This window comes from Mus pahari, chromosome 23 (assembly GCF_900095145.1).
Source record: "Mus pahari chromosome 23, PAHARI_EIJ_v1.1, whole genome shotgun sequence".
NCBI lineage: Eukaryota > Metazoa > Chordata > Mammalia > Rodentia > Muridae > Mus > Mus pahari.
In genome coordinates this window covers 2,123,935-2,135,995 of record NC_034612.1, presented here as the reverse complement: position 1 = coordinate 2,135,995, position 12,061 = coordinate 2,123,935, and the positions used below count along the sequence as shown (strand labels likewise).

At 55.3% G+C, this 12,061-nt stretch overlaps 1 protein-coding gene across 3 annotated transcripts in view; it reads right to left on the bottom strand.

Annotated features, from left to right (window-relative positions):
* Tpst2 (tyrosylprotein sulfotransferase 2) overlaps nt 1-11,381 on the bottom strand; it is a 39,627-nt gene extending 28,246 nt beyond the window's left edge. The window contains exon 1 of one of the 3 annotated variants that reach the window (XM_021222549.2): nt 11,322-11,381. The gene's annotated coding sequence lies outside the window, so the exon portion shown is untranslated. The remainder of the gene's footprint in view (nt 1-11,321) is intronic. The other 2 variants (XM_021222548.2, XM_029533521.1) reach the window with 2 other exon arrangements.
* Nucleotides 11,382-12,061: the final 680 nt, after the last annotated feature.

Here is a 12,061-nt window from a genome sequence, read left to right as displayed (position 1 = left end):
GAGAGAGAGAGAGAGAGAGAGAGAGAGAGAGAGAGAGAGAGAGAGAGAGAGAGAGAGCGAGAGAGAGAGAGAGCCCAGATGCAGCTGTGCCTGAAAGCCCTGGGCTGTACTTCCCCTTTCCCACAGCAAATACATTGCTTTTTTTTTTTTTTAACCTCATTATCATGCATCGGGCTGCCTCTGATCACAGCCTGCCGCAGGTGACAGACACACAACAGACCTTCCCGTCCTCAGCATCCACACCACGTGCCTACCTAAAGCCCTACGTGATCTTTAGACTTTAGGCTTTCACGTGACTAAGCCAACTCTATTTCCTGTCTTCCGTGGAGGCTCCAGGTGAGGGCTGGGGTCAGTGCATCTCGCTTTCTTTTGCCGTGGGAGGTGCACCTGTGCCCCCACACAGGATGCGTTCTTCACAGGAAGCTCCGGGGTTACTTGGCACATTTTACCTAGAATGTCTCAGGCTAACTTCCCCTTCCTCGAGCCCCAGGGGGTGTGGCTTCAAGTCCAGCACTTCACTGTTGTAAGGAAGGCTTTGCAGTGGTGTGCATCAGCTCCATCTCACTGGGTTTTAATCTTGTGGGGATCTCGGGTTTGGTATTACAGGGTGGGGAGTGGGGCTGGTGGGCGGGGGTGTCACAATGATCAGATAGACTGGGTGTGGCGATGTATACCTAAAATCCCAGTATGCGAAGCCTGAGGCAAGAGGTTCAGGAGTTCAAGACCAGCCTGGGCTACATAGCAAATATGAGGCTAACCTGGGCCACAACACACACACACATGCACACGTACACGCACACACACATGCATACATACACACACACGCACATACACACACACATGCATACATACACACACATACACACACGCACATACACACATACACACACACATGCATACATACACACACACACACACTCACGCACACACGCACGCCAGACTCAGTTCTGAGACAGCACCTACTGGGGCCATTTCCTCCCCCTTTAGCTCCCTCTCACACAGACTGTTGGCCCCCCCTCCTCCCCTGTTCCTAGACAACAAAACAGGCAAGTTAGAGGGCCTCTTACGTTCCCAAACTGTTCAGAGCAAGAACACTTAACTAAGTCCCAGGAGGCACAGGGTAGATCTGGAGTGGGTAAGGGGTCCTCTCCTAAGGGCTGAGGGTCTAATGGGAAAGCTCTGGCCATTTCCAGACAGTCAAATGCCACCAGGCAGTGTTCCTTAGCATCGCTAAGCCTCAGTCTCCTGGTCTGTAGAATGGGAGAAGAACCCAACCCTCAGAAACCATGAGACCACAATCTGTAATTGTCTCATGAGTGTCAAGCAGTCCCATTCAGAGCCCCCAGTCCATCCAGATGCCTGTGGGTCCTTGAGAGGTTCCAATGTCATGAACACCCAGAAAAGGCAAGACTACTGTCCAGGGTGCCATCAGTCAGAGCCTGGCAGGCCAGAGGACTCAAGAATTGGCTAGAGGGGCTAGCGAGATGGCTCAGTAGTTAAGAGCACTGACTGCTCTTCCAGAGGTCCTGCGTTCAATTCCCAGCAACCACATAGTGGCTCACAACCATCTGCAATGGGGTCTGATGTCCTCCTCTGGTGTGTCTGAAGACAGCAACAGTGTATTCATATATAATAAATAAATCTTTAAAAAATTTTAATAAAAAAGGGGGGTTGTCTAGAGACAGGCCCAGCAATCAAGCCCTCCACAGCCTTATCCTGGATGCTCCTTGTCCTCATAGAGAGGTGGAGACTCAGGTCCCAGAGAAAACAAGAAGACAGTGGATAAGAACATGGTGTCCCATGCTCGGGAATGTGCGGTATCACTACACCCACCCTGTGGCGTGTGGGACAGTGACCGCCCGCCTCAGCCTCCCTCAGGCAGAGCAGCTGTGCCTCCTGTGAGACCCAGGCCCTGTGGCTGCACAGGAGGGCAGGGCGGCAGCCTGGGCCCACACCCAGGCAGACTGAGAATCCAGGTTTGAATCCTGTGTCTTCTTCCTTCCCAGACACCCTTCTGCCACCTGCAGCTGGGACAGTCAGTCATCTATGCACCACCTGGAGGCAGGGGGCATGGGCTCCCAGAGAGTCCCCAACAGAGGACTGGTCACACGGTGTGTGCACTGTGACTTTGGCACTATGTGCCTTCCTGCCCATGCACTGATACCAGTCTTCCAGGCTTTCTCCTGCTGCCTCCTCTCCCGAGGAAGCTCGGTGAACCCTGCACACCCAAGTGGGGCCACCCCAGTCTGCTCCCTGGATGCCTCCTTCCCAGGACACCAGCACCTTCACTAGCCTCTTGGTGTCCAGCCCTTCTCCAAATCGTATCAGTTCTTCAAGGGGAGGGGACAAGGTCTGCACTTTTTGCTATGGGGTGTCTGGTGTCCCGGACAGGGTCAGCTGCATTGTGGGATACTCGAGGTGGGGTCAGCTGCATTGTGGGGTGTCTGAGGCGGGGTCAGCTGCATTATGGGGTGTCTGAGGTGGGGTCAGCTGCATTATGGGGTGTCTGAGGCAGGGNGGGTCAGCTGCATTATGGGGTGTCTGAGGTGGGGTCAGCTGCATTATGGGGTGTCTGAGGCAGGGTCAGCTGCATTGTGGGGTGCCCGAGGTGGGGTCAGCTGCATTGTGGGGTGTCTGAGGCGGGTCAGCTGCACTGTGGGGTGCCCGAGGTGGGGTCAGCTGCATTGTGGGGTGTCTGAGGCAGGGTCAGCTGCACTGTGGGGTGCCCGAGGTGGGCTCAGCTGCATTACAAGGTCCCTTACAAAGCCCAGAGGCCCAGGAGTAACATTATTCTTTTTTGAGGGCTGATACATCAACTTGCCAGGATTGAGACATCCCCTGCCCCGGGGAGACAGGCCGCTGGGCACGTCTGTGATGGAGTTTCTGGACTGGGTTCACTGAGTGGTTAGGACCTGAGTGTGGGCGGCACCATCCCACAGGCTACCTCCCTGGAGTGAGTGAAAGAAAAACGCAACGCCTTTCACAGCCAAAGGCCACACCACGACAAACTACAAAACCTGAATTTGGAGACGGGCCCTGGACCTGTCCTAAGAGCTCCCACTCCCAGCAGGGGCCCACCCAACACGAATGGGGAGGAGAGGTTCCTTCTCTGACATCACACCAAGGAACGAGCTAAGGGTGATGTCTCCAGCAACCTTCATGTGTCAGGGAAGGCGGGAGGAGTCAGATGCCCGGGAACTCATGGGTCAGATAAGGAGGCAGCAGGCAGAATGGAGAGCAAGAACAGGAATCACCTGGGAAGTCAAAGCAGGTGCCAAGACAGGAGAGGCGGCCAAAACCAGGGAGTCAGGGACAAGACAGCCTGAGACATCCTGCAGAGGACGCAGGGGTGGCATCAAGGCACAGTTGGGCCCCATGGGAGCCTCCAGGAGCCTTTGGGACCAGTGTGTATCTCAGAGAGGAATAACCCCTGAGAAAAGGGTGAGCAGGAAGAAGGTGAGGGTTTGGGGCCCTCCGTGGGTGCTCCAGCGCCTGCAGGACCCTCCCCCTCCCTCCAGCAGCAACAGTGTAGCTCTTCGGAGCTTGCTGGGAGTGACGACTGGGAGCTGACTCTCTGCTGAACCATGGTTCTGGCCACAGAGAGCAAGCTCTATCCTAGGAAGCATGGCTCACACCAGCACCCTTACTAAGACCCAGCGTTCCAGCAGGGAGCATGTGGTCCGGATCCCCGGGGTGGGGTGGGGTTGTGCGTCTCCCCTGCCAGGAGGGCTTTCCCCTGGCCAGCCTGGCAGGCCTCTCTTCCACCCATCAGACCGACGTTCTCCCCCACTCTTCACTCCAATACTAGGCATGTTGTTTTTAGTCTCAGGCCTCAGTTTCCCCCAGCAGGAAAGAAAGGGCTTGGCCCAGCTTTTAACACCATTTTTCCCCCTCCCCAGACTCCAAACTCTTCATCCAGATATGTGCTGGGTGTGGTGGTGGCACACGCTTTCAGAGACAAAAGCAGGCGGATCTCTGTGAGTTAAGGCCAGTCAGATCAACACAGGGAGTTACAGGACAGCCAGGGCTACACAGAGGAAACCCTGCCCCCACCAAAAAGAAGGAGGGAGAGGAGGAGGCGCCTCTGCTGCCACCACAGCTGCCAACACCATGGGCCTACTATGTGCTTGAGCAGAGAGGTAAAGGTGACACAGTGGCATTGTAGAATCAGATGTAAAAGAAGCACCTACTGTGTGGGGGTGTCAGGGAGTCCCAAGGGTTAGTAATTCGCGTACTGAGTATTGGAGTCTATCATACCAGAGTGGCCTTCCCCTCCCTCACCCTCCCTATGGGGGCCAACTGGGGTTTCCTCTTCCTCCCACAGTCCTGGGTCAGGAAGGAGGGGACCTGGAAAACAACTACATCAACATCCCCCATAGCTCCAAGAGAAGGGTCTGAACGGAACTGATAGCAGATGTCACCCGGGGTGGAAGGAAGTGGGAGAGGAGAGACAGGGATGAGAGGTGGGGAGACAGATGAAGAAGACAAGAAGCAACAGCAATGGGGGGGGGCAGACACTAAGGGGAGGGAACAGAGACAGATGGCCAAGACGAGACCAGGAGAGACTGGGGGACGGCAGGCACAGGTAGAGAGATGGGGGAGGGCCGGGGAGATGGCTCAGTCGATGAGGTGCTTGTTGTGCAAGCAAGAGGACCTGGGTTTAAATCCCCAAGTCCCACACAAAAGCCATGACATCTACAATGTAGCCTTGCGGTAGTGAGTGAGTCCCCTGGGGGTTGCTGCCTTTCCGGTCTGCTGGGAGTGGTGAGTGGGAGACTTTCTCATAAACTAAGATGCAGAGCACAGGAAGACACCCAGCGTCCCTCGGAGGCCTCCTCGTGCATGTACACACACACACATACACACACACACACACACACACACACACACTCGGGGGGGGAGGAGCATAGATACACATAGATACACATGGGTAAAGAGATAGCAAGAGGTCAACTTCTGATGTCAGAGAGACACACATGGAGGAATCAGGATGGGATGATGAAGACACTCATCCTGAGAAGGCTCCGGGCAGGCGGCCTGTGGGTCCCCCAGTGTGGTGCCCAGAGTTATCTAAGGGAGCCGAGGGGACTGGAGAAAAGGAGCTGTCGCAGACACAACTTCCCAGGACACAGAGCCCCAGCGCCTGTGGTGGTCCTCAAGTTCCATGCTAAGGAGGGGTTATCTCGACACTGGCTGCATCCAGAAACTTCTACTCTTGGTTCTTTACTTATGAAGTAACTCAAGTCTTTCAAAAACGATTTCCTTCCTCCCGTCCTCAGTTCCTGATACTCTGAGACCCGGCGCAATCCAGCCTGGAGCTTGAGGCTCACCTGTGACTTAACTCAAACTGCCTCCAATGTTAAAGCACATGTCCTGACCCCTGACCCCACCCCACCCCACCCCTACCCGATGCTCCCACAAACACAGTGGGTTCTGCACTGAGCTCCAGCAAGCCCGCCAGGCCACGGGCCTCACCTGTCAGCTCTCACAGGCGTGGCTCTCTCCCCTCCCCCGGAAAACCTGCCCTTCTTCTACCCTGCAGACTCCTCCTCCATCATGCCTCCTTGACTACCCCATCTGTTCCACACCCCCAAAGAGCCTGGCTCCCTGGCGGCTCTGCGGTGGTCTTGCCGCTCCCCACCGCACCCCCACCTCATCCCCACCTCCCGTCATCACAGCCCCCCAACTCCCACTGTGGCCTGCACGCATTTGTGAAGTGTTGAGGAGAAGGGATAAAGGCCCCCCACCTGCCTCAGATGGACAGAAAACGACTGGAAGCATCTCTGGGCTCTGTGACAGCCTGCCAGGCTGACCACCCAAGCCATGTGACCTGCTTCCACCTGGCTCCTTTCCCGGGACTCTGACCAGTACCCAGTATAAAGGAGCCCACCGTACTACCCACGATGGAGCTGAGCTAAGGGGAATCAACATTAGGAGCTAAGTGCAGAAGGTCACAGACAAGATTACCACCGCGAGTATTTAGAGAAGTTTTATTTGGTCAACTTTCCAAAGACTGCTGCAGGAGCGTTGAGGTCCCATGCCACTCTGACTACTCCAGACGCCCTGACATTCCAAGAGACCAGCAGGAGCCTGACCAGGCACGGCTCCCTCATACATACACACAACGGTGATAGGGTTCGATTCATAAAATAGGGCCAGTGGGAGAGTTTGTGCTTTGGGAAAGTGACTTAGTAAAGTCTTCTGAAATACTGACAGCATCCGTCACAGCAGACAGGGAGTAACAGATAGGGCAGGCAGCATATACACTGTGGATAGAGGAGATGAGCCAAGTCCTGGCCTGTAGGGCAAGTTTTCATCACACCGCTTAGAATGGCCTGTTTCTAGAAATTTCCACTTACTACTTCCACCCCACAGCATAATTGAAAACCGGAGAAGAAAAGATAGGGGAGCTCTCATACTCAGTTGTGATGCACCAGCCAGAGACAAGAGGTGGTCAGCAAGCACGGTGTGTCCCTGGCCCTGTATGACTCTGCACCCAGGACAAGGTGTGGGGCAGGACCTGACTCTTAAGTCTAGGTCATCATTGTTTCAAATGCACTCTTTAGGAAGCAGCACGGGGGCGGGGCACAGTGATATCAAGCACCCAACTTCCCGGGTCCCTAGAACAAGGGGCTCTCTCTGCTTTGGATCTGGTAGCAACCTCTTCCTAGGGAGCCGCGATGTGCACTCAGGGCAGACACAGCTACCTCAGTGTCTTCTGGCCCGGCACGGCATGGCAACAACTGTGCACAACTGTACTGGAGAGCTGCCTCTCTCCAGGCCCCACCTATGCCAGCTGCCTCTACCAACAGCCTACATGAAGCTCAAGTGGCTTCTGGTGACTGACAGGCTGCAAGCCTCGGAGTTTGGGAAATACGAGGTTATGTCGCAATTGAGGGCAGAGCAGGGGGGCGAGGATGCTGTCCCTGCAACCGGTGGTTCAGACTCACGCATCCCAGAACCTGCGGTTCACCCGCTGAGACATAGCTGGGCTGCTGCGGCTGGCCTCTGATGTTTCATACCGGCTTAGGCCAGACCTGAACCGGTTGAGAAGGTTCTCTGTGACTTGGGGATTGTGAGATGTCCCATGGGCATCCGAGGGCAGCAGAGCCAGGACACATTTGAAGAATGTCAAGGAAGATAACGTAGATTTAAAAGGTACTAAGCAATAGGGATGGTTTTGAAACACAAGGAAGGCCTGGGGCTGCCCTCAAAACCCTGGAGCTTTTTCTACACCAAGTCAGACTCCTGGGACCAGTCCTGAATGTAACACTGGGGTCAGGTTGGGGATGACAGGGGTCAGGACAGCCCAAGACACCTGACTGGAGCCTCAGGAAACAGTCAGTTTGGAACTCTAAGTTTCCTCTACAAATGTCTGAATGCCACTTCAATTAAAACCAGAATAGCAGCCAGGCTCAGGGACACAGGCCTGTTGTCCTGACTCCTAGGAGGCTGAAGCAGGAAGATTGAAAGTTCAAAGCCAGCCTGGACTACAGAGAGAGAGAGCTCTAGCTTTGGCAGCTTAGTAAGACCTCATCTCAAAATGAACCTGGAGTAGACCTCTGCTGTAGTTCAATGGGAGAAGAATTTGTCCAGCATGCATAGAATCCTAGGTTCAAAACCAGCTGGCCAACCTAGAAAAGCCACATCACCAGGGAGCTAAACAAAACCCGCAGGCAGTGAATCCCTCCTCTAGCAGGAAGAACAGGCCCAGAGGGGGGAAGCGTCTTGCCCAATATCACAGCCATCTGGAGGGAACTGGGGCTCGCAAGCCTCCAGGACTTCACAAGGCGAGAGCCCTGTGTCTGTCCACCCTGCCACTCAGGGGGAAGTGAGACAGGCAGACACAAATGTGCACACGAGTGGCTAACACTTGTAACCACTGAGCCCAGGGGCTCACGTGCCACCGGGCCTTACCAAGGGAAATGAGAGAGGAAGGTCTGTAAACGACGAGGACAGCCTTGGCCTCAAATCTGTCTCCAACCTGGCAGGCAGCTACATGCATGACCCTGTAGTCCCGACAGCAGCAACCACCGGGGCCTCTGTGGCTCTGTGCCTCCTCTGCCGTCAGGAGAACCGAGTTAAGGGCTGTAAGCGTCTAGGCCAATGGCTGGCACTCAGCGGGCCCTGCACGGTTCGGCCAGGTTTGTAATCACTGGGGTTTGCAAAGGGCAGAGTGGACTTTTGATGACCTCACCCCCTCCTGTCCCCAGGAAGCAGCAGCCACTTGTACTCTGGTCTGCAAGCTCAGCCCAGGGGTGGCTTAGAAGCAGCAACAGCTCCAGGCTTGGCTTCCAAGCGGGGCCCGTGATACGAAGAGAGGCGGTGCCAGCTCTCTGACCTTGCCATCCTTCTGCCACAAACCAACCTAGGTCAGGAGCCTGGCAAATGAGAGCATCCATTGGCAGCCGGGCCACCAGCTGCCATCTCTCCAGCAATAATGTCTGTTCCCCCTTGTCCTCCACTGCAATTTCTCCGGCTTGGCCCAGCCCTCCAGCTATTTCAAATGACTCATGTGCCCATAATTCCTCCTCAGCCCTCGGCTTGGAATGGGGGAGAGGGGCATCCCAGACCTCTGTGGTATATCTGACGCTGGGCAGGCAGTAAGACATGGGTGGTACAGGGCAAGTACAGACTTCTGCTCAGGAGAACTTGTGCGAGGTCGCTTGGCACGTCAAAGCCACCCAGGCCAAACCTGAGCTCTCCCAAAGATACACTTATGAAGCCACACGACCCACGGTCTCGCTACAAATACACCCACGACGCCCTGGCAGCTTTCTGGAGCTCTCGATGCCACCACATTGAGCTCTGAGGATGGACATCCATTCCCCGGCAGGGACACAAGGCCCAGGGAGCTCCCTTGATTCGCAGACTGCTTTCTTCACCAAGGAACTTGTGGAGAATGGTGGAGCCACACTCAGTGCCTGGGGCTCTGTCTCCCCTGCTCAGTCACCAGTCACAGCCAGATAACACCATGCAGGACCTGCAGGGCGATGCTGTTTTAAAACCTTGCAACAGGAAACTACCAGAAGCCTGGACTGACGTTCAGAAATCGGACTCTCTTCAAGAATGTGGCTCAAGGCTATGGAAACAGTTCACTGGGTAAGAGATCGCACTAGGCTAGTCTGAGGAACAGAGACTGGGTCTCCAGCATACCCGGAAAAGGCTGGGTGTGGTGGTACACAGCTTTGATTCCAGAGGTTAGGAGGCAGGTGGATATCTGTCAGATGCAGGCCAGCCAAAGACTACATAGGATGGCCTTGTTTTAAAAAGAAAACAACAAAACAAACAAAAACAAACAAACAAACAAAAATCTGAGCTCAGCAGCGTGTGCCTGCCATCCCAGAGTTGGAGTTATAAATCAGGAGAGTCCCAGAGGCTCCCTGGCCGGCCACTCTAGGCAAAATGGCAAGTTCTGGGTTAAGCGAGAGACTGTGCCTCCAAAAACAAGATGAGGCTCGACAGAGAAAGGCATCCCGCATCAACTGTCAGCCTCCCCAGACCCCACTTATGCACAGACACACACACACACCACCCACAATAATTATAAAAGGAATGCGGTTCTATTGGCAGTTCGCTCTCCTAGCTTGCCGGAGGCCCCGGGTTCCACCCCAGCACAGAATGCAGAAAGTGTCACGATGCACACCTGTATAGCTCGAGCACCCCCCCCCGCACCTCCCTCACGGTGGGAAGCACACTGACTGTCTTTTCTGTAACCCCACCTCACCCAGCACAGGAAGAGGGTGGGCAGGTCCAGCCCCCAACCCCAGCAGGTACTGAAGCTGCCAACCACAAGTCTGCTCACCACTGCTCCTTCTTTACTAGCAGGTCCCAGGAACCGCCCGGATGACAGGAAGGGAGGGTACCCCTCAGAGCACGAATGAACTAGGAAACCATTTATAACACATGCACTGAAGCCAGGAGGACTCTGCTGCTTCAGAAGAAACGAAACATATTCAGGATTTATGGGAAACCTCAAGCCAGGCAAGTGGCACAAGCCTCTAATGCCAGCACACTCCGGAGCTGAAACCGGAGAGTCCGGGGTTCAAGGTCAGCTTGGGGGTACATGAGACTTGGTCACAAACATCATCATAACCATCACATTCCAGGGGCGGTAATGTGATAAGGCACTTTGGGAGTCTGGCAGCTCCTCAATAGGTTAAACTTTAAAGGGATCCTGAAATTTAGGCAAAACTGAAAAAAGAAATATACATACTGTGTGTGTATTCCCAGCAACAGTACTGGGAATACACACAGACATAAAGGAACATCAACCCACTGTCCATCTACAAGCCAATGGACTACACACACACACACACACACACACACAGAGTATATCCACACTAGGAAATACTATGCACACGAGGAACCACACACAGAACCATCCAGAGCAGAGAAATCCATAGACAGACAGTAAGTGTAGATGAAGGGGAAAGAGGTTTGGGAGTTGAGGGTTAGTGACTGCTGCTTTGGGGAATGTACAAATGTTCTAAAATGTTCTAAAAGCAGACGAAGAAAATCAATGTGTAATGTCAGCATCCTAAAACCCACCAACCACCTAAAGTTTACTTCCAAAGGGAGAGTTGTACGGTTAGTGGATCAGACCTTCAGAAAAACTGTTACCAACATTAAAATAAAAAAAAAAAAAAAAACCTTAGATACGGTTTTTAAAACAAGATACAGCAAATGGATGAGCCCGAGGGGAGGCGGGTATACCGGTTCCAGAATAACTTAGCTTCTTCAGGGTAACGAAACAAACCCAGTTCTGTATGCCCGGAAACAAGAGGCTGGAGAAAGGGCATGTCCCCAATACTAAGCCGGAGCCTCCCAGCCCGATCTGCCCCAATGCAGAAGCTGGGCCTAACTAACCATCGGGCATCCCTGCTAGGATGAAAGAAACAAGGGGCTGGGGAGAGCGAGGAACAGTATGGACACCGGGAGAAGTGGGTTACAGGGGCAGCCACCTCTGGGGTTGGGGGGTGAGGGTCACAAGCTCGCGCGCGCGCACGGAGCCCCGCGGGAGAGTTTCTGCCCCGTTCTGGCTGCGGGTCCCAACGGCCGGGCACGTGACCGCCCAGGCCTCAGTTTCCCCGCGTGTGAAGCAGGAAGCAAGCAAAACGGGGCAGAACGAGAGAACGGCGCGTTCCCAAGAAGCACCGTGGGCCGCGACCTCCGCAAGTTAACTTCCCCGCGGCGCCGCGCGGGTGGGGCTCCAGGCCACGCGCGTCCTCCCGCGGCGACCAGGCCTGTCCGCGCCGCCCACCGTCCCGACCGCGCCACGCAGCCCTGACCCGGTACTGGCCGAGGCCGCTGCCACCTACCGTGCCCAAATCCGCGCCCGCGCAGACTCCGGCTCCCCGCCGGCCGCCAGGGAGGCGCCGCGAGGGGCGGGGCCGCGTGTCGTGACGCAAGGGGAGGAGCCACTCGTGATCACGCCCCTGTCGCCTAGGGTTTGACCACGCCCCCTACCGTCTATCGCTCGAGCGGTGACACTCCAGGCTTGCCCGGAGGGTTGGGGGCGGGACCCAGATAGGCCCTGCCCACACACGAAGGCCTCCACCGCGTCCCCTCCCTTAGCTTCCCCTCTAGCGCCGTGACGCAAGGGTTGTGGCCGAGAGAGCCCGCCCCTTCCAGCGTTGCCCCGCCCTCGTCTCCTCCCCGGGGGCGGAGCTCCTGCCGTTTAGGGTTTGCTGCTTTGGCTCCTTTAAATACGCAGGGCGTTCCTCCTCGGCACGGCATCCACGAGGGCGCAGCCACAAGGTTGGCGTTCAGACGCTGAGTGGGATGGCTGACCCTCAGCGTAGGGGTGTGCACTGTAGGTACAGAACTGGGTCCCAGAGAGGAGCCAGCCCAAGGTGTGCAGAGCAAAGGAGAAGGTGCAGGCTAGCCTCTCACTGCGTCCTCTAATAGCCTCCGTTTACAGCGCGCGCGCGCGCACACACACGAGTTGTGGTGTGTTTTACCAGCTTAAAATACGTTAGATGGCTCGTTTGGTAAAGACGCTTGCAATCCCCGAAACCAGTGCATAGATAGAAGAGTAGAACCGGCTCCACAAAGTTGG